This window comes from Parus major, chromosome Z (assembly GCF_001522545.3).
Source record: "Parus major isolate Abel chromosome Z, Parus_major1.1, whole genome shotgun sequence".
NCBI lineage: Eukaryota > Metazoa > Chordata > Aves > Passeriformes > Paridae > Parus > Parus major.
Window position 1 is genome coordinate 4,028,839 of NC_031799.1, and position 23,492 is coordinate 4,052,330.

Here is a 23,492-nt window from a genome sequence, read left to right on the forward strand (position 1 = left end):
ATCTCATGAGCAGGGTGACCAAATGCTCACATTGTAGGGGTCTTGTTTTTGTGATCTGCATCCATATGTCACTTTATCAGAGAGGCATGATCATGGACTAAAGCAGGCAGGCCTGAAATGTCAGTGCTCAGGTAGGAGGAAAGCCCCCTTTACCCTGACTTTTTTAGCTGAAATGTTGAGCTCTTTGCACTGCTATTGCTGCTTCTTGGTTGGACTGTTTCTATTTCCGCAGTGTCCTCATGCCTGTCATTGCCTGGACCTGGTTCAATAAACACATTAGCCACATCTGAGAGTACAAATATTTCTTCAGAGGCTTAAATGTCTATTTGAACATGTGATTGCAGTAACTGCACGTGCAGTCAGAGCCAGCCCAGTATACACCATCAGTACTGACATGCCCAAATTTAGGGAGAGCCCACATAGGAGGAACTACACTGGTGTGAGATGACAAGAGAACACTGGCTGGCTGCATTGATGCCCTATAAGTCACACCAGAGGTAGAGTGAGATTGCCAGTCACTGGAAACCCTGTGTGGAGGATGTACATCATGTCCAGCATCAGCTGTGCTACTCCTGAGCACGGATTTCCATCTGCTTGTTCCTAACCACAGGCTGGGGGTGTCACCTCTTGCCTTGTTACTGTAACAGTGGCACCAGGATACCATGCAGCAAAAGGCCTAGGGTGGCAGTTGTTGCTGTTCTGCAACCCAAAAAGTGAGCATGGAGATTTCCCATTGACAGACATGGTATGAGAGGAAACTCATCCCTCTTTTCCCAAAAACAGTACCTGCTTTTTGCAATTCTGAAAGAGGGGGTTTCTTCCAGTCCAACAGCAGCTAGTCAATACTTTCACAAACAGCATGAACTGAGCAAAGTGCGTGTTTAATATCTGGAGAATGATTTATAAGGTGCATTACAGAAAAGTTTTCAACAAGTCTGAATTCTCTATTAAAAGCTGCTTGCTTCATTACAGAGTTATCAAAATAGGCAAAGAAAATATTCCCTGCTTATCCCAAGACTCCTTAACTCCTGACAATTTTAATAAATCAAGGAACATTTGTAAGTACTAAATGTTAAATGTGTATTCACAGTTAATTTTTAATCAACTAACAACGGTGATGTGTTAATTGAATGCCATTAAGAAACCATAACTTGATGCATTAGCTATTTTCCTATGCAGAGGAACTTTTCCCAAGGCTTTCAGTTGTTGCCCAGGCTGCTTTTGAAAAAAAAGTATTTTAAATATGTTTAGACCTGGACTGTTCAAACCCTAAGACTGAGCCAAGTTCACAGGGTTAACTGAGGTTTGTAGTTCTATGAACCTGAGCTGAATTTTAAACAAGCCTGGGCTAAGTTTCAAGTTATCTTGTGCCTTAAGGTATGACTTGCAACCTATAGAGTGATCATGTAGGCTCAGCATGTAGACTTCTGACTTCAATATGAGCTGCTTAATTTTTGGGATGTCAAACAAAAGATCAAACACAGAAGGGTGACATACACCCATCTCTGACACTTGTGAAACTTGCTGGTTTTGCATTCAGCTTCTCAGCTGACTCCTCCTTGGTGTGAGCTAAGTAGAGCTATGGCTCTTTCATTCCGAATGAGAATTTGCACTTACACCTTGATCACTCATCTCCTGGATGTAGTGCAACTTGCTGAAGATGTTGCTTTCTGTGCTGCCCAATCTATTTCCTTGTCTCTCCTGCTGGCCTGAGGGATGGACTATTTGTGCTGTCTGCTTTTTTTTTTTTTTTTTTTTTTTTTGGTGAAAGCAAACAAAGTTTGTTTAACCAGTCTAATTAAGAACTCTTTGCTAACCTGGCTGGATCTGAATGTCAATAGCCACTGTTCATATAAGCAGCTGAGAGAAAAAAGTCTCATGGGACAACATTGGGTAGAGTAAATACCCCTTTGGCTAGCTGTGGTACAGATGAAAAAGAAGGTGCTGATGTCCCCAGATTCTTCTCCATACATAGTCATTGCATGGATGTTTTACATATTTCTGAAATAAGACTGATCAGAAATGCAAGGAGGAAAGAGGGAGGAGAACTGTGACACAAAAACAGCTAAGTTATAAATATCTCTATTTTTAGATACTCAGATGAAATTTGCTGTGGGGGTTTTTAGTGATGGTAATCAGGAGAAGAATGAAGGGCATCAGTAAAGATGATTGAAACCTATCCAACAAAAATAATCTACTGCAGTTGGCTCATTTTCTTTCTGATGTTGTGCTCAATGAAATGAATTTAAACTGTTTATTTTACAATTAACATGCAATGTGCATTTCTGAAGTAATTTATGAGAAACAATTTTCTTTTTATGTGGGGCTGCAGCAGACAGAGAGCAGAGCTTCAGTTCACAACATCAAGGTGAACCTCCAGGGAGGGAGAAGGCGCTTTCTCATATATGAATTTTGCCACTTCCCATAAAAGTTGTGTGCCCTTTCATGTGTTTGGCCACAATAACCTCAGGATGCCAGGAGAGGAAGCTGGAGGAAGAGGATGAGGGATGTCAGGCTCAGGATCACCTTCTACTTGCAGTGTTGCAGAGAGCATTGCCTGGTTCATGAAAGCCAGAGTGCAGACATTTGCTGTTTGGTTAGAAACAGGTTGAAGCAGAAATGTGGGAAACAGTCTGTCTCATGAGAGTCCAGAGCCGTATATTGCTGAGTTCCTGAGACATTTGTGTCCTGTATAACCAGGTCTCTTCTGTGGTGCCCCAACTGCCACATGCAGTGTGTATCACTGGACAAGACAGAGGTAACACTGTCCTTTCTCTCAGTCTCACCTGTAAAATCCCCTTCTGCATGCTGCATTAATAACCATTATCCATCCCCATTCTCCAAAGTGCTGTCAGCAGCATGGATGAGCTGATGATCTCGGCATTATCCTGAGATTTCAGAGTGTAAGGTTTGGTTCCTTGCTCTGTTATATATTTCCTCTGTGACCATGTGTAAGTTGCCTCCTAAGGGAAATATGCTAGGTTGTAAAAGGATCTTGAATCTTGAAGATAAAGTCTTAACAAGAGTCAGTGGCTGGAAGCCAGGCAAATTCAAATGGGGAAAAAAGGTGCACATTTATAGTGGGGAAGGGAATTAATTCTCAGAACAAACTACAGAGATGAGGGAAATTCTGTTGCTTTTGATGTCTTCAGTCCAACACTGAAAAGTAAACATAGTGAAGTACAGATTAAGTTTAAGCAAAAACATTGACTGGGTTTAGTGCAGTTTTAATAATGTGGCAGTAAACAGCTGACAATATCCAAGTGGTTAGACTAGGTGAGCTAATACTCTCCTTCCAGGCTTTACACTTCCCAAGCCCATAGCACAGAAGAATTTTTGGAAGACTGCATCCTGTTCTCAACTCAATATTTAAATAAAATGAATTTGCCTCCATAGGAACTATCTGCTATGGAATTCATCTCGCCTCACTTAAGTTGACTAAAAGTAAGCCACCCAGCCACCCGTTATCAAGGCTTTGCTGAAGTTGATGACAAGTGCTGGCATGTGCCATGAATGTTGCAGCTGCCAATAGTGGATATACCAGATGGGCCCTCTGGTCATGATCTCCCTATCAGCTAGAAAAGAGCTGAGATTAACTTGGACCTTAGTCTTTTAAGTGGATGAAGTTGGATGAGATGAATTCCAGCATGTACACCCCTAGCTGAGATGTTTAGCAGCTGTACTGTTGCCTTCACTCTTCTTGTCTCATAACACCCCTCCTTCTATTCATCACTGTTGCAAGACATCCTGCCTTTCATACCCACCCCAGAACGATTTTCACTTTACCAAAATCAAGACCCTGGACATTAATTGCCCTCTAAATATGCTTGATTCTTTCTGTTATCTCTGATGGAGCTCATGTGTCTAGCTCAGAGTTAAATAATTTTCTGTCCTAACTGATAGGTACAGTAAGAGATTGAAAAAAAAGACCCCACTATGTTTAATGTTTTCTGTACTTGAATTTTAAAAGGTGATTTTTCAAAGAAATCTGCGATTCACCCAGATGAGAGAAAACTTGTTTATATTTATAAGAGGAAGAGCAAGAGGAGCATCTCATGCTATCAAAAAGCTGTAACATAACCATATGAGTTCAGTCCTGTTGGGCTGACCCCTCTAGAATTGATTTCACCAGTTCCAGATGCCTGTCCTAAGATGAGGTCAACCACAGAACAACTCAGGCTTAAATCACTGTCTTCAAACACCTTTCTATTGATCTGCCCCTAATAAATGGAAACATGGTTTCATTTGGCTGATCAAAGAATTTGGTTCTAGGCACCAAATTGAATTTCAGTTTTTTAAGTCAACATGCTAAGTAAGGAGTAATCCTATACTGGATGCTTAGGGAGGGATGAAATAAGCACCTCTAGAGGGTAATTCAACACAAAAAAGAGCAGAGTCACCTTCTCAAAAAACATTTTCATCTCCTTCTCTCTTTCAGCTCTAGAGAAATACAAGGCTGACTAAGACCTAACTTACAGAAAGTAACTAAATAGATAAAATTAGTGAGGTTGAATCTGTACGAAAAAATCTTAAAACCCAAACCAACTGAAATTTTCAGAAGTCTGCATGTTGTTTGTTAACACTGCTGGAAAAAAGATATATTTTGATGTTGGCTCAAATGCCTCTATGTAAAGATATTTATATATTCAGCTATGGATAATTGTACAATTATTTATATGAATATTTAAATAGATATTTATACAAATTAATATTATAATATATAATATATAATATATAATATATAATATATAATATATAATATATAATATTTATATACAGATAATCACATAGATCTCTCACCAAACAATACGCAAACGATACAAGTGCTGTCAAAGAGCAGTATTATAATAAGAATTAACTAGGGATTTGGAGTTAGTTTCATGGGGTAGCAGCTTAGATCCCAGTCCTGCAAACTTTTTTTGTATATTTATAGCATTACAGTGCAATTCATGGTAGCAATTATGTAGTTAACTTATTCTGTGTCACACTAGACTCCATCATGCTGGCTAAGGTACATATATATTATATTAAGTTATAAGTCATATAGAGCAAAATAATAAAATAATACTCCTGGGGGGACTCTGCTCTTGATGTGGAAATTTCCTGTAGAATTTTGTTGTGATTGGGCATTTTTGTTGTATTTATTGGTTGGAAATACTTGTGCTATTTGAGGTAGCACATGACAATCCAGAGTATCTACTGACAGAGACATTTAAATGTTGTCTGTTTATGAACTTCTGTGTTGTTTTACTTTTCAAAATTTTAATTGATTTTTTATCTCCAGGGAATTATTTCTGCACAACTTCGGCCTTAAGTTCACAGACTACTCCTAGGACTGGACATATTTCTCCACCCATGTGACCTCTGTGAGAAACAGCAGAGCAAATTTCCAAACCAATTCTCTCATCTCATCTACCACATCCCTTTGTCTCCTCTACAGTCTATAAGGGTAAAAATCTTTCTTCCAGTGTCTGAAATATAGTTTCTTATCCCCCAGCATCTGCCTACTCCTCAGCATCAGATCCTTTCTCCTTGTCAAGCATGCTTTCATAGCAGCCACATGTGCTTAGAGCTTATACAGCAGCTTGGACACAGTGGTCTGCTTTGATTTCCTCACTCAACAGGAAGAGACATCTGGATCTGCAAGGGGCGAAAAAAAGGCAAGCAACCACTTTTTTGGAACAGCAAAGGAAGATATGATTTTAACATTTAGCACATCCCCAAAGTAGCTATTTTTGCCACCAAACCACAATGCAGTTGGAGAGAGAGGTATTTATTTTCCATCCCCTAAATGAACAGTGGAAATGCAGCTTGCTGGATGCCAGAAAGGAGTTGGGAGCATTTGAGCCCAAGATTCAGGAGTGTATCTGTCTCCATGTATTGGGTAGGGTATAATTTGATCTGTACAGTCAATTCACTGTAACAGAGCATGGATTGCAATTTTTTCCACCTACAAAAGCAAGATTTAATACTGCTAGGTCCTGGCATGCCTGAGCATTTCAAAACATGTGTTAAAGGTCCATAAGAGTTAAGCAGATGCCCACCTAACAGTATGGGTATTTTCCACAAAGCTCAAGGTCTTTCATTTGTGGAATGGTACAGGCATGCTGATGGCAAACTTTGATTATCCCTAATCCTCTTTTGTCTGCAGGGGAATAAATCAGAAGGAACGTGAGGCACACAGTAAAAGAATTTTTTTTTTTTTTTATTTTTTTATTTTTTTTAACTGAGGAACATTGTGCTGTATTTTCCTTAGCCAGCAAAGTCAGGGATAAGCAGATTTTACCTTGGTTTGCATCTTCACCCAGAAAGCTGTGGATAAACTGCCAGGTCTCACTGCCCCTGATGGGAAGAAGGAAAAATGTCTCTTCCTGGTATTAGATTTTCTAATACTGCTTGTCTAACAAAAGTTATTTTTTCCTGGCTTTGTGCCAGTGAAATGAAGCTTGTGTTCATTATGGACTCTTTTCCTATGTCCCTTATTCTTCGGCAATGATATTAACAGATACAAAATACTCTGGTTTGGATTTAAAAATAACCTTCTGTTTTCATCCACCTTCCATGCTTGAAAGGAAATTTGTAAATTGTCAAGTTGACTTAATTTTTCTTGTGGACTTGCACCTATTTGCTGTAATAAGAATTTCCCCCTTGGGTTTCACTCATCTCCAGTGTGTGGCAGGAAAAAGGGATTAGGATTGTATTTGTCTTCTTTCTGAAGCCAATAGCCTTTCAGCAAGCCTGCTATTAGTTCTGGCTGCCAAAACAGCATCTTAATGCCTTACCTGAGAGTCAAGTATTTTATATTAAGTTAACTTTTGCCTTTGCTGACTTTCACTATTCTATTTACTTTGGAATCCTCATTCCTTATGGAGCTTACTATTGTTTTATGTGCACTCAAACCTGTATTATGCTCATTGGTTCCTCCTGCTAACCTGGCACAGAAATGGGGAAGGAGTCTTGGGGCTTCTTCTTTCTCCAGTAATGGCCCATTTTAATGAGTTTATCCTCTGATTTGGAGAGACTCTTAACCCTTTGGCACCAAGAGATGGGCTTTCTTGACACTAAGTGCTCTGCAAATGCATTTTTCTCAGAGCTCTGGACCACTGGTACCTGGGGGGATTTAGACAGCACTTAGCAGACCCATTTATTTGCAATACAAAATAATGTTTCGTTTACAGCATCCTCCTCACAAGGCATTAATCATGAAGCATTCCATTCCAGCTGCAAATTCTCAACCATCCAGGGGGGCACTTTTACCACTTTTTTTGTCATGGTATAAAAGATCTTTTATGTCTGGTGTTAGGTACAGTGAAGTTCTGTGTGCAGATTTTTCCAAGGTGTTTTGAAGTTTTGGGAGGTTTTTTTGTAAGTTCAAGCTCACAGACAGAATTATCCAGTACATAAATTGGATGGGCACTGTTACCATCATGGTCTCTGACCATCCCAGGCTGTGAATAAAATGTCTGTCACAGCAATTTAGAACTTGACCATCAAAAGGGAAAGAATTTCTATCTGCAAACTACAGACATCTATTGTTTACATGAAAAAATCAGCTATAAACTATTACCTACTTCAGCATTTTTTTTATTATTATATAAAATTATATATTTTATTTATGTTTTATATATTATACAAAATTATATAAAACTATATTTTTATTATATAAAATTACCCATTTTGCTAAAGGACATAAGTCAAAGTTGAGCTGTAATGATTTCTTCCATGGGAAGGCTGAGTTTTGCATTCTTTCTGGCCACTCAATTGGAATATTTCTCTGGTGTATAGCATCACTTAATCTACTGATTGAAAATGTATCAATACATTAGATAGATAGGTCCATGTATTTTAATATTTTCTGTCTATAATTTTGTCAATGGATTAAATAGAATTTTTGAAGTGTTCGCAAGACATATTAGCTTCCTTTTTCGAAGGTGAATGAACTGACACAATGAAAATTGGTGTGATTTAACCTAAGGGGATACATTTTTAGTTGTATAAATGTAGGTATCATTTTATACTGTCTATGGCACAGAAACGTTCACATGTGAGTGTTGTGGATGTGTCTGGATACAACACAACTGGACGCAATGAGCCCTTGAACCATGCACTGGATGAACCAAACCTATCCATCTTTCTGTTCTTTTAGGACAGAAAATAAAAGAATTCGTACTGGCTGTAGGGTTTTTCAGTAAATCTATTTAAGTAAGGTTTTTATTTTTTTTTTTAAATTTTGTCTTTCCAAGACAGATTAATATTTGATTATCTGAGATTTTTGTTGTGAAAATTTTGTTGAAAGTGTTAAACTCTAGTTTTATTTTCCTAATTTTATGTCTGCTTTTGTTACAGAAAAATGGGATAGTAGGAGGTTGAAAATAGAAAGAAAGGGATATAAAGGAAGAATGGTGAAGGGAGAAAATGTCTTCTTAAAAATAGGGAAAATTTTCAAAAGGAACAAATCATTAGGGGTCAAAAGAGTTTTCAAAGAATCACAGAATCTCTTGGGTTGGAATGGATGTTAAAGGTCATCTTGTTCCAAGCTCCTGCCATAGGGGTTTTTCTATGTCAGGTTGCTCCAAGCCCCATTCAACCTGGCCTTGGACACTTCCAGCAATGGGGCAGACACAGCTTCTCTTGGCATCCTGTGCCAGGGCCTCAGCACCCTCACAGCCAGGAACTTCTTTCAATCTAAACCTACTTTCACTCCCTAATTTTGAAAAGAAGGCAGTTTTGTTAAAGGTGTCCCTTGTTGGTTTTTGGTTTTTTTGGGTTTTTTTTTAAGATTTTTTACTTTACTTTCTTTCTCTGTTGATTTTAGCTGCGTTTAAAAACATTCCACTTGTGCTACCTCCTGATGCAGTCCTGCTGCCCTGTCAAAGCTAGCTGGGCTTGGATATACACTGACTTGTGTTTCTCATCATATCTTGTCGTGTTTTGGTGGAGCTTGTCATTGCAGGCAGCTCTTTGCTGCAGAATGATCTAAATTGCAGCATTCTGTATTGAACAGTAACCAAAGTAGTGGTAATTGTTGCCCAAACCAGGCTTAGATACCTAACTCTGGAGAACTTTTGTGCCTGGGTATAACAGGTGGGTCTTGTGGGTTTGGAAAGACTGATAGCCCGCAGTTTTGGGGCTTGCTGCTTCATGCACCATCTTCAAGCAGGAACAATCCTTGTGTGTCAGCATTTCTGCAACCTGACAGTAATCAATAGACACTTTAATTGGATCAGATAGTCTGCTTTTTTTTTTCTTTTTTTTCCCTCCCCCCCATTTATGAGTGACAATTTCTCTTTCTACAAGATTGAGTTTTGCATTCACCTGCTCGGGAAGCATGATATCTGCTCCCTGGCATGTCATACAGCATCAGGACCATCTACTGTCTTGCATGAGGTTATTATGACAGGTTCCTGTGTTTTTGTGGCCTGGCTCCATGAAGCATGTCACATTTGATGAATGTCTGACAAATGTGAGTTGCTATTTGTAGGCTTGATTTAGATTAGAAGGAAGTTTTGCTTGGAGAGCTGTTCCCCCTGGATGTGATCTGATTCCAAGCCTTTCAGTTCAGGACAGTCAGTCTGCAGCCCTGACTGAATGATGGGTCGATATCCAATAACTCATGATCAAAAGCTGAAGTCTTCTTAATCAGCAGAACTTGGGTTTCCTTCAGGGGATGAGAACACTGTGCAACCACTCTGACAGAGATGCTATTTCCAATTTCTCTAATCTAAGGACATTACAGGTGAAGTTAACTTGGCATGAAACATTTCTTACATTAATTACCACAGCAAGATAAAAAATAATAGGATATACATTTTGGTGGTCAGTCAGTTAAGACCAGACCTAATTAATTTTAGGTCAAAGCTCTGCAATTAGGGTTGGTTTTCTTTAGGATGTGTAGTTTCCACTTAATTGAGCTATACTGTCTGCAAGTTAACTTTTTTTCCTCCAACCATGAGCAAGAATCTTAATAATGACAAATGGATCTAATCCATCGCTTTTCATCATGGTATCAAGGTACAGAGCATGAAAATTTATGACAGTCGAAAGATTTTGCCATAAAAAACCCTGCTGTCTCCTGCCTACTTGAGCCAGCATTGGAGATTTCTCTGTCTTCCCTGTTGGTATGAGTCAGGTGTCAAACTTGGCTTCAGCTTTTCTTTGGGGACAGCATCTGTCAAAAGTGCATGACACGCAGAGTGTCTTCACATTTGGCCAAGATCTTCCTGAGCAGTTCAGACCTTATGAATATTAAATTGCAAGTTTGCCTTTTCTTTTCATGGTTTATTTATTTTACAGAAGGCATCCTCTCTTGTTTAATGATCAAGTGATTTTTCAGGCATATCATTTGCAGTATTCAGCATTATTTATAGAAATTTGTCATTTCTCTGATACTGCTTTGTTAAGTTTGTCTTGGAGAATTAGCCTATGTGTCTTCCAGTTGAGGAGAAAAGGATTTGGCAGAACTTTTGTCCTTCTGAGTCCTGAGAACTAAAAGGAGAGACAACACCATGTAGACATTACATGTGGCAACAGGGTGACAATACCATGATAGACTGAAAGTGAAAGGCAGCACTGGCCAGAGCTAAACATGATATGGGGACATATTTAATGACCAGTGTTGTTGCTAAGTCTGCGAGAAGTCCCAAGTCTCATCCTTAGTTAACCAAACATTGAACCTACAATTTAAATATCCCTGCTGACAGAAGCCGTTGCCTCTTTTTAGCAGATGGAAAGGGACTCTGCTAATAGTCAAATTTTTGATCACCAAGTTCCCAGGGTACATTTGGGATAAAGGCAGTTCTCCTGTGAGAAGAAGAGCTAATTTTGTTTGTACCTGTAAACAGACCATGGTCTGACACTCTTGAACAGCTCATGCCAAAAGCCATCTATCTTTGCACCTTGTCCTTTACATTTTCTTCCTGTTTTTAACTGTTACTCATTTTTACAGCACCTCAGGTGTGTAAGGTTTTCTGAGCTACCATGAAAGCCAAGCGGTCCCAGTCCATTAGTGACATGTAAAAGCTGTTTGCAGTTTTATGTCTGCTAGTTTAATCGACTTTTCTGCAGACTACCACATGGTGTTCCTTCCATTATATCACACTGAGGTATAGCAAGAGAGTATTCAGCATCAATAGGATCAAAGCACAATGAGCAAGAACGATTTGAAAACTGAAGTGATGCTGTATGAAAAGCATTTCCCTTTTAAGCTGGTTTGAAGGGGCTTAAGACCCTTTCTAGTCTCTTGTGAAAGGTGGGTCCAAGTGGGCAGTCTCTCATAAAAATCTCATAAAATTCAGAAAAACTCCCATAGAACAACATTTATCATATCAGAAAGAAACCTTTGGCTTGCTTCATAGCAAAAAAGATGGTACTGGGTTACTGATGGAGATGTGTTATATCTAAAGGTCACGGTAGGAAATTGGGCCACTGATGTCATTGTCTTGAATCAGAGCACCTCTCTGGCTGAGAAGAGAGCAGACACCAAGGAGCTTTTAAGTGGGGAGAGGAGGACCTACTGCAGCACTGTAGGTCCTTCACTTTTCTTTTGCTTAGAAAAAGCTAAAGTAAATATTTTCAGCAACAAGCATTAATCTTCAGTTGGAGACCCTGATGTGTCTGAGAAGTCCCAGAGTTCATATACAGATTCCTAGTGGTATATGGTCCCCTTATAGGAAGAGTGATCTAAATCTATATGCTAAACAATATAAAAACAACCAATTCCATAAAGAAGTCTAGGACATTTTTAAAAATATCAGGAAGACAGTCTTCAAATAATTTAAAATACTCCTCTGCAAACATCAGCTCAATTCTTAGCAGTGGATGAAATTGTTAACAGCATGTTAGCAATGAACAGGAAAGGAAGTGGTCACTGAATGGACAAACCTGTGCTTGCAGGATAATAGATCTCCCTGATATGGGCAGGAGGAGGCTACAAGTCTAAAATGCTGCATGCTGTTGTGCTGTTTTGCTTAATGCACTTAACAGAGAGTACACTGCACTGTTCTAGCTCTGCAGCATGGTCTTGGGAGTAAAGATTTGCCTGATCAAGCTCAGTTCACAGACAGCCTTGGACATAAAGACTGTCTACCAATATCAGCAAAGTAATAAAATAAACCCAAACAATCAAGAGAGGGATCATTTGGGTCAAGCCTTGCATGACTGAATTAACAGAATGGGAGTCAGCTGTGGGAAAAGTAAGATGAATATTTTGCATTTTAGCACTGAAACAGCAGAGTAGGTGTTCAAAAGAAAAATATCAATAAATATGCCTTGATATAGAGATGATGATTTTTCCTATAATGTAGGTAGATGGTAGGAACTCTGAGTCTGCTTCTCAATCTGTTATGACAGTTTGCATCACTGTTGCTCCATTTACTCCAGATTTACGCTTTAGTTAGCCTAGACAAGCATGAGGATTCCCAAACTCCTATCTGTGTTACTAAATGTTCTCAGCATTTCAGCATTCACCCATGTGTGTCTGGCGCATATCCTGTGGTTCTGTAGGCTGAGATGCTTTAGCGTTGTTTCCCATTGAGTCATTTCATTATTTATCTGTCCCTGGAGGAGGATTTGTGGAAGTGGCATTGGAGAACTCTCAGCACTTATATGTTCTTGTTTGCATCCTCTTGGCAAAGTGAGTTCCAGATCAAGCAAAGCACATGTTCAAACTTGAATTCATATTCCAGGTAGGCATATTTACAAAGAGCAAAGACTACACACTTCTGAGTTTTATATGCACTTGGAGGGTGAGAAGGAGAGAAGGATTTTTATTTAAGAGCATGGTGCAAAACTGTGGTTTAGTTTTCCCCAGAAAATCATCAGATGACACGTGTTTCCTGTGAACATCACTGCAGAAAGGGTTTTCCTTCTCATGACTTGTTTTGTTTTGCATCTATTCTGACTTCTGAGAGTCCAGATGAAACCTCAAGAATTTTAAAACTATATAATTAGTCTGGAAAACAGATAGAAGATTCTCATGTGGTGACAGGTACTGAAATAGAAAGGCTAATTTAACAAGTCCTTTTCACCTTGCAGGAAGAGCACTTAGTAGAAGATGAGAGCTTTGTGATCCATATTTCATTCTCCCCTTGACCTCTCATATAACTTTGGCCAGGTGCCTCTGTGGACATGTCCTTACTCATCTTTTGTCTCACTTGCCTGTTCAGCACTTCAGGGATGCTCTGACTCATGGCATGTTCAGCTCTTGCCACAATGGCTGTGCTGGAGTTTGGGGAGCTGATGTGTCACATCCCTCAACCTCAAACTCCCTAAATATCCTCACCACATCTATAGTACTAAAAGCTGGAAAAAAGTAAAGTAAAAAACATTTTGTGTAAGCTGCAGTTTTGGCACTTTTCATGAAATACACTTGGTAACAAGGGTGAACAAAGACTGACTTTCATAATGGTTAAGAGGCAAAGCAAAAATTGGAAATTTCTTCCTGAGTACTGTATGAAATTTATTCATTATTTAGATAATTAAGAAATGTCTTATTAGTTTATGTATTTCTGTGTGAATACATAACATCTGTAATCTCCTAAGAATCTAGATGTAGTATTAAAAAGAGAAAAGGCAGCAAAATTGGAAGATAAGCAATACAGCAATACAGGAAGACCTCCCTGTGGCAGTGGCTGTATCGGAATGGAGCTGAGTGATTTTCATATGGAGACAGTGTGACTCTGGTGACACCCATGGAGACATTTCAGAGAAGACTATCAGGAAAATAAACTAACTCTTGGTAGAAAACACCTCTTCCATGTGTGGAGGTAATGCCTGGTGATCTGGGGGCAGAACATAAAGATTATTTGGATTCTGTTTCTGTGCTGATCACCCCAAGTAAATAGTTGAAACTCTCTAGGCCTATTTTTCCAGGAAACTGTAAAAAATATTTTTATTAAAGCAAAAGCAGGAGTCAAAATGTCACACAGACTATAAACACACAGGGAAAAGACTGCAACGGCCAGCTCTGGCACCTCAGTATCTAAAAAGTGGATGTCTAACAGCAGCAATGTAAAACAGGGTGGTATTCAGCTCTACATTCAGACTGCAGCACCCACTTTAGGGTGGGTTGAATAGTGCTCCATAAGCTGCTGACTAAATATCTGCTGAATGTCATAAAAGCTCAGGCTGTCAAGCTCAGCTCTAGGCTTCTCCAGATAGACAAGAGTGAAAGCCTGCATCTTTCACAGGTCATAGTCACTCCTCAGTGACTAGAGGGAGGTTAGCTCTGATCTGTGATCCAGAACTCTGCTAAATGCCGATTGCTAAGAGCTATCCAGGACGAAAGGTGGTGCAGCATCCTGCCAGCCCTGGCTTTGCCAGGATGTCCCCCTTGGCAGGGAGGTGAGGTGACTCCCCACTTCCAATTTGTGGCAAGCTCTCCTAAGAGACAATCATGCTCCTTTCCAGGTGATGGGAGATCCCAAACTCCATGAGTTAATCCCTGGTTTCAGAGAAGGTGGTGATGTGCACTTTTGATTTCTGTAGTACAACTTTTCCTCCCAATGAATTAACTTAATGTCAATACTAACATCAGTCAGTCGGTTGGTGTTAGGAGCCTGATCTATCCAGCATTGTTGTCAGCATGTTATATATCATGTAATCTGTCTTAGCTCAGAACAATCAATATATTGCTTCTGAATTTGCTTAAAACTGATGGAGTTGAACTAGTCATAGCAAGAGTGAAAAACATTTGTAAAACTTTACCCTTAAGGTGCACTAATGTTAGGATACCCTCCCCACTATTCCTCTTCATGGAAAGAAGTGAAGATAATGGCTAGATTCCTGTCTCACAGGTGTTTAATGAGGCTAATGGCTCCCTTATAATAGTTTGAGATCCTTGAATGGAAAACGTTACTGCAGACGTAGGCATTGCATTATTATTCTTCCTTATCCTTTTTGAAAGGGGAACATATCCTTCAGAGTGTTCTGTTTTGCAACTGCATTGTTATGGTTGTTGGTGTATAAAATTGGTGCTCGGTGTGTATAATTTATAGCCTCTAAAAATGATAAATAGCCTGAGAAAGAGGAGGGATCTCTCTGTTCAAGTACTAGAAGTTTCAAGATTAAAGGATATTTTTGGGAAATGGTTTATGACTTCCTACAAACTATAATTTTACCTTCTTCTTAGCAGTGCTGTTTCTACTTGCACTGATGGAATTTTTGGAAGTATCCTAGGTCTGATCTTTCTAGTGGACTCTGCTCAGGCATGCTGCAGTCAGTGGGAATGGACAATCTTGAACACCTTCCAGAAAAAACTTAAAACCTCTATGGGTTCAGATGCCATAGGCATTAATGGTATCACCACAATCTTTTTAATAGGAATAAACTAGATATTAATATATTTAGACTGAGAAAGGTAATAAAATTTGTATATGTTAGAGGAATATGGCTGTGGAACTTTCCTCCAGTTAGAGGCAAGGTTTGCAACACTGTCTATTACATTTATGTGACTAAATTATAAACTTTCCTGACCCCAGGGAACTGGACTTGATTCTTTTCAGGCTAAACTTCTGATCTGATTTATCTACATTGGTTACTGGCCCTTTCATTTAAGTTTAATGGGCTGACTGTGTTATGTTGCACTCATTAAAAACTAGAACTGCCCAAGTAATTATTAACAAATTAATACACTTGGTAACACCTGGTTGAGGAACAGTATCAAAAAACATATTAAGTAATGAATTAGATTAGCTTTATGGTATATTCTAGGAGGTAGTTCAAATTAAAGAGGAAGGAAGGTAAGGCAGGGCAAGGCAAAACAAAGCAAAGATTTAACTAGAAACTGTCATCAATAACAAGTAAACATGCCATGGGTTTTGTTTGTTTTATTTTGGAAATGCCTTCAAATTCCTATGCACTTTCACTGCTATTACTGTAACTAAAACATTATCTTAAGATTTCAGATTTCATTGATATTGATCTCATAAAATGCTGAGCATGTCTATGATGTTAATGGATGCTGAGACAATTCAGCAGCTCACAAGTTCAGGCCCAAAATGTTTGCATTTGGCTATATAAAATGCATCAACCTCCTAACCTCATTTTACAAAAGTTTTGCATTGTTACAGAATCAGCTTAAATGATTCCATCCTAATGGAGCTCTTGAGTAGTGGTTACCAGAAGCTCTTTCACAGGTCAGCAAAACACTGTTATGTTGATGGCTCCTGCTGACAGAGAATAGCAAGAAACAAGTCTTCATGGAAGATGAAATGCATATTTCATTGGAGGAAGTAGAAGTGTTGCTTTGTATTTCAACTTGCTCAGACCTCTACTGCAACATTTAACCTCATGATAACTCTGTTTTTTCCCCTATAAAAACATGAAGTATTCACACAAAAAGAACATTTTTTTTTCATGAAAATGGGATGAATATATGAATTTGAAAGAAATCCAGTTTAGAAAACTTCTAAACTTTCTAATATTGTTCTTTGCAGAACTTAGAGAATGCTGATTGTAAGAAAAAAATGTGTAACAGCAGCTTCATCTGCTTGTCAGCTGCAATTGATAGAAACAGATTTCTGAATTATCCTGTTAGACCTTCTACATCAAAACTGTGTATAAAAAAACCCAAACCTGCTGATGTCAAAACCTGTTAGGAGTTTTTGGTGAAAAGTTATGCTTTATGTAAACCGAGACATTTGTAGGATCCTGACAGGTTTATACAGCCAAGGAGGAGAATAGTCTGTTGTCACTGATCTGTGAAGTCCAGAGGTAGAAGGGGATTGCATGATGTTCCTCCTCCAGGAGACATACAAGTGCTGATGGAGGTGAGGGCAAGTTTCTCCCTGAGATTTTACAGGTTCACAAGGTAACTACTTTCCATCTCACAGACACCTCAGGGCATAAACAGCTTCCAGAACCCTTCCAAAATGACAAAGTGTATTCAAAGGCTGTGGAAACAAATCTGTTACATTTGACAGTGTCCAAAGGAGTCTGGGCTCCATTTTCAGTGGCATAGAGAAATGCAGCCTTGCAGGCAGCAATTTAAATACAACCAAACTCATACAATGCCAAATGAAAGCAAAGGTGGGTAATGGATCATCAAGATTTACTCAACTGATCAGGTGCAAAACCCAGCCCCCAGGTTGCAGAGCAATGTTATGAACTCCAGACAGAGGTACCCCAGGGGAAAAGATCCTGTAGTCAGCTCCACAGAAGTATTTAGGTGCCAAATGTCATTTGAAGCGCACAGAAGTCAATAGTCAAGGAGATGCCTGGCCCAGAGGCAGATGTCTGTGTGTCTTAGATGGTTTAGCTCTCCAAGTTAATTCCATTTTCTTTCCCCTGGGTGTTTTGAATCATCTGAGACAGTCTTGGGTGCTTAAGAGATCCACATCACCATGTCAGAAATGGTCTAGGATTTGTCTAGGATTTATGGGGACCTGCAGATTTTTTTGGAATGACAGTGAGGGGCCATGGGCATGTCCTGGAGCATTTTGAATGAACTCAGAATTCTACATGAGCAAGTGAGCAGTTAAAACAGAGAGCCTGCTGTGCTCTCTGCTCTACCATTAATAAAGTATAATGGATGTGTTCTGTTGCTTTAGCAAGGACTGTACTTTAAATATCACTTTCCATCATTCTCCTTTTTTTATTTTATTTGTTTTTGTGTCTCTTGTTTGGTTGGTTTGGTTTAATTTTGTTTTGATTTTAAAATCTCCCAGAGATCTGAAAGTTAAAACAGAGCTTTCTTATTCAATTGCCTGGTTCAATATTTGCTTGCAAACACAGGGTATGATTCTTTTTCTTTCTGGCCACAGGCTTACTCATGCTAGTGTACAAGCTCCAGCTTAGCTGTTCCTATTGTTGTCTATGTATATATATTTATATTTATAAAAGGCAAAAAAGTCAGTCTCCTGTTTCTGGGTTTGTTTACATTCATTGCTCAGTCTTTTCTTCCTTTGTGGGAACCATTAAACAATAGTAACTCATTTGTTCTTAAATTTTTGGTGACCATGAACAAAGCAATAAAAGGGAATTTTCATAAAATTATGGTATTCAGGAACCTGCAAGGAGAGGGAATTAACACTCTTATGCCACTGACCCGTTTGTATTAATGGTTAGATATAGCAAACAACAAAAAATCAACAAAATCTCAGGAAACAAAAAGGGGTGAAAAAGCAATTTGTTCCTTATTAAGGTGCTGGAAAAATCCAAGATAAACCTGTTTAAAATTGATCTGATAAGCTGGGGAGCTCTGATTCACTGATGTGTTTTTCCCTGCTAATGGTCCTTTACTAATATTTATCCATTGCTTTGAGTAACTATTAATCTCCTAAGTTGAGAAACTCTACAAATGCAATTTCTAGAGCTTTTAACCTTTCATGTTTGCTGCCTCTAGAGTTTGGGTTGACTTGGATACCAAGCACTACATTTTACTTTGCTTCTATGAGCTCTAAATTGCTAAAATATTGACACAATGACTATTTAAAACGATTTTTTTTTTTAATCTTGCACATAAATATGGTATTTTTCTTGAAGTGTAATGAAGTTGAATTCACTTTTGTTTTCCACTTGCTCGCTTCTGCCTGTTACTGAAGCTCCTTCAAACTGCCATGTGCTTGCAAGTGTAATTTTTTATTCTGTAATTTGACATCAGAAATGACCAGAGAGGTAACAGCTCAGCAGCATGAATGTCTTTCTAATGATCTCTCAGAGAACAAAAAGGAAAAAAAGAAAGAAGTATCTCGCTACCAGCCTAATAATTCTAATATCTGGCAATAAATCTTGATTTTTCAAAAAATGAAAAATTTCCATAAACTTCCTCATATATGTAGCCACTCAAGTTTATCTTTTCACAGAAGAGCTTTTGATCATTCTCTTTTTCTCCTTCTCATTCTTTATTTTCCTTTTTTCCATTTTTCTTTTTTGCTACCTTTCTTCTTTTTTTTTTTCTTTTTTTCATTTTTTTCTTTCTTCTTTTCCCCCTATCCTATTCTGGCCATGACAACTAAAGGCTTTTAAAAAAATCTCCTGGGCTCTGAACAAAGCCTGTTGTTGCAGGTAATTGTTGAAATATCAAGGGTATTCCGTCCTCCATTACTTAAGCTTTCATTTGTGGCTTTCATGGTTTTGAGGAATGTTTATGGCTGACAATCCTTTCTTTACGGCTCTATCCTTCAAGCTCTGGCTGATACCGCTGAGAATGACCGCATGAGTGACTGATAAAATGTCAAGATGCCATTGTTTCCAGGAGAGTGTTTGGGAGCAATAAGATCCGTTTCAATTTATCTCACCCACCTGACTTTAAGGCTCCAGGTTTTACTTCTTGAACTGCTACGAGGGATAACAAAACAAAACTCCTCCCCCCCATCCCCTGCAGCAAAACTTGGGGCCCTTAAGCACTCTGAGATAATATTATGCAGATGGGTCATAACAGCAGCAGTGCTCTGACGCTGGAGATATATTTCATGAAGCACGTCGGTACAATATTTGGGACTTAATTAATAATCTCTGTGAAAGCTGGTTTATGGATCATAATAACCATATTTTTAAATCTGTGAAATACAGCAACAAAAAATCTAATTCGCGAGGCAGATGGTGAAGCAGGGTCTGTGGAACAACAGAATGGGAGAGCTTTACAGTGAGTTTCAGAGAGTCTTCTGCTAGGATTTAGCCCTTGCCAAGGCTGTACCACTTTTCAAATGGTCTTTGAGGGTCGCCAGACTACTGATAAAACCGGGTGAAGAGAAGGCAGCAAAACCAACTGCCACATTAAATAAATAAAAATATGAATTAATATTTTACATAGATGGCTTTGCAGTGCAATTACTCTAAAGCCATTACACTCAAATTAAAAACCAATCACTCGATGTAATTTAACTGTAAAGTTTAAGTGGCAGTTTTCTAGGATGTGGATTGGAGTTTACACAGGGACTAGGACAACTTGGGGTTTCTTCCTGTCTGGTACTTGTGAGAACTGACACAATCATAGTGGTGTTAATAATAGCAGCAAAAAAACCCACCTGTTTAATGTGGTCATTCTACTTTAACAATATTTAGTCTCTATGCTATAGAATCACAGCATTGTTTGGGTCAGAGGGACCCTCATAGGCCATCTAGTCCAACGCCTCTGCAATGATTAGGGACATCTTCATTTAGATCAGGCTTCTCAGATCCCCATCCAACCTAACCTTGAGCATTTCACAGAACGTGGCATCCACTGCATCCTCAGGGAACCTGTTCCAGTGCTTTTGCCAGTCTAGTGTGCTCTGAGGCTGTTCTCAATCCATTCCCTGGGAAGGCAGTGACCATCCCTGCTGACACCTCCTGTGCCTGAGGATGGCACTGGAGGGCTGATGGGTGCTCAGATTTGCCCTTGGTGGGGCAGAAAGGTGGTTTCACAGTGAAGGGAAAGCTGCTGCTCTGACTCAGCTTTCCCAGAGACATTTCAGATACATCCTGTCCAATGTGTAAGCTACTCATATGCTAAAGCGATTAATCTGAGCTACAAGGATGTAATTAACTGTCATTTAACTAACAGCAGTTAAACTAGCATTTAAATTTGCTGAGGCATAGATTTGATAAAAGGTCCTGAGGTATGGCAGAACTGCTGAGGCTGGCAAAAGGTTGGTCCCAGTCAGGTTTAAATGAACCAATTTGTTTTTAAAATCTCAGTCTGGTTTAGAAAAACCTTATTGTACCCAGACTCCCTGGAAAGCTGTTCTTCAGATCAGCTTCTAACTCAGACCATTTTATTAAGAACTTTAAAAACTGGGTTGAAGTTTGAGCACTGAGCTTATTTTCCAGGAAATTTTAAAGAAGGCATGCATGTTACCCTGAGACTGTGGAAGAATCATGTAGTAACTCCAACTTTTCTCTTTTTCCAGAGAGCATCATTGTCCTTGCCAGATTTGAAGTTCATCTGCTGTGATCACTGAGGCTGCTTAGTGTCTCTGAAGACCCTCTCAGTCTTCCTGAATATTGACTTTCTACTGTGTTAAGTAAAACTTATTTCTGTGAGAATGAGTAACAGTCCAGGCAAGTTCAACCTTGCTGTAATTCTCAAAATATTTTTCCTCCAATTCTAAGCTTAGGTGCTCTAAAATAGTTTTTATTTCACCCTCTTTAGAACACTAAAAAATGTATTTTTGGACTCAGAGAGACATAGAAGGTTATCAAGTTCACTTACTAGATATCATTTTTACCTTCCAGTGACATTATGGACAGCAAGTAGAAAACCTATCAATATCCCTGAACCTAAAATGGAGTTCTCATGTTATTGCTCCTAATTGCATCAATTAGTTTCCTCTGATACCAAGGGCTCTCCTGCTTTAACAGACAGGTTGGATGAAAGCTGTGAGGGAAAGTGAAACTGGTCACAAAGCAGATTACTGATAGAAGCAACATTCCCGACTTCCACTCTGATAATATGGCCACTGGAGCATTTCTTACCTTGCAAGACCAAAAGCCTGGGCTTATGATAGCTCTTACTTTAGTGATACAAAAGTTTCACTCCGGCTTGACCTGCTCTGGGGTTAATAATGAAAGCAAAGGTGTAGATTAATGAGGAAAATGGAGCTTCAAGCTGTCTAAGGATCATCTGGGTTTCTCTGCCCTATATGCCCGTTCAAGTCATCCTGGTGAGTTAAGGTGGCAGAATAAAGTCCAGGAACTTATGCCAGACAAGAACTTACTTCCTGGGCATGTGTCATCTCTCTAACCAGATGCACTTTAAAATAGAGCAGTCCCTTATCCTACAAAAAAGAATTTTTGTTTTGTTTATTTTCTTTTTTTTCCTTTTCTTATGTGAATAAAAGAAATATAATTGAAAACCACTTACCTGGTCAACATTATTTCATAGGGTGCTGAAGTATAAATCAGACACACTGCGACCTTCATAGAAATTTCAGATTTATTTACAGTGGTTTGCACTGATCGCTTTATCTACAAGGAGCTCAGTTTCCCCTTGGTGACTCATAAGTAATGTGGTCCACGCAAACCCGTGTAAATAGATCCAATATTTCAAGGAAGGTCATGCTATATACTCTCTTTGTTTCTCAAGAATAGATGATGGCTTACTGCAGGGCTGATACGACATTTATCTTCATGAGTGAGGAGGTTGATTGTGTGGCCCAAAGGGCAGTAGTCATGGCTGGTGGGCACCCAACGGGAATGAAACACACCCCATAAAACTCTCTCTATTTTTGTGTCTATGTGATGAAAGCTCCTTACTCACCAGATAGTCTGCAGAATACTCTAAGCGGTAAAGAACAGTTTTCTTTCAACAGGAGCAGGAGAAAGGAAATAAATCCTTATACATCCAGAACTGGAAGACCTTAACCTTCTGTGGGAAAGCAGGAAGGTTCTCCCATGAGAGAAATGTCTTGAACCTTCTTTTGATGCGTCCTTGGTCCCTGCCAGGTGACACACTGAATCAGATTGACCACTGACTTCATGCAGTCCAGCACTGCCTGTATCCCTTCTCCTCTGCACATGAATTCTCTTCTACAAGTTGGGTGTATCACCTGGAAAAGTCCAGCTCCACTAAATGGAGACAGCCCATGTGCTCTTGGGCTTTTCTTTTCAGTTTCATGTCTGTTTTTGTGATTTGTTTCAAAGTCTTACCTTCTCAAACAGCAAGCAATCATGAGACACAGCTTGCCATGACACAGCACCAACATGTGAAAGGTTTCCAGCTCAGTGTCACAAAGTCCACTGGCTAAAAACATGGCCCAGAGCATGTTCTCAGAAAGAATATCCAATAAGGTGATAAGCATAAACATCTGCTATCTTCTTCTGCTGCAGTTTTGAATCATATGTCATGATTTTATCCAACATATCTAGACAATGTCATATTTCATCATCTATATGATATCATATTTATACAAGTATTTCCATTGGCAGTAAAAATCTTCTGTCTTATCTCTTAATTTTGTTTTGCATTTAAAAAAATTGGATTAATTTTTCTTGAGGTAGGAATCTAGGTCTCTGAAAATCAAGGGTGAATTCACTGTTTTGCAGCATATTTTCCAGGTGAATTTAGTGGAACTCTTTAAATTAACTGGAGAGAACACTTTCAGGTAGTTGGTACCCAAAGCTGATTTCTCTGTATCTCAGTTTCTCACTTAAAAAATGTAGTAATGTTATTTTCTTTGCCTGTTTCTTTTCCTATTTATATCTTAGCATTGCCTGTTAGATCTCATCTGTGTTGATCCTACTGTAAGTGAAACTAGTAATAAAAATATCTCCCACCCAAAAGAGAGATTTTTGGAAATGAGCAGTGGCATGCAGAAACAAGAATATAAATTTTCATCAAGTTAACAATTTAATAACTATAAATAAAAGATTATCACCATGTTCTCAAGCCTGTCCTAGAATACTTTTAGAACTACATCTGTGAAAGAAATAAGATGCATAATGCCATTGGCCCACCCTATTTTAATCAATCCCCATTCCACATGTTTTCCAATCACTGTAACTGTGTGACTTCCTGCAGAATAGAGTGGTAGTGTATGAATTTTTGTCATTTGGCCCATGTTTGTTTTTAAGAT

The 23,492-nt window shown here is 38.9% G+C and overlaps 1 long non-coding RNA gene across 1 annotated transcript; it reads left to right on the plus strand.

The window, feature by feature from the left end:
• The first annotated feature begins 907 nt into the window (after nucleotides 1–907).
• On the plus strand, nucleotides 908–23,271 carry LOC107215963. Its single transcript, XR_001525321.2, has 3 exons — nucleotides 908–1,058; nucleotides 5,285–5,449; nucleotides 20,829–23,271. It is a non-coding gene; the product is annotated as an uncharacterized LOC107215963 (long non-coding RNA).
• The last annotated feature ends 221 nt before the right edge of the window (nucleotides 23,272–23,492 follow it).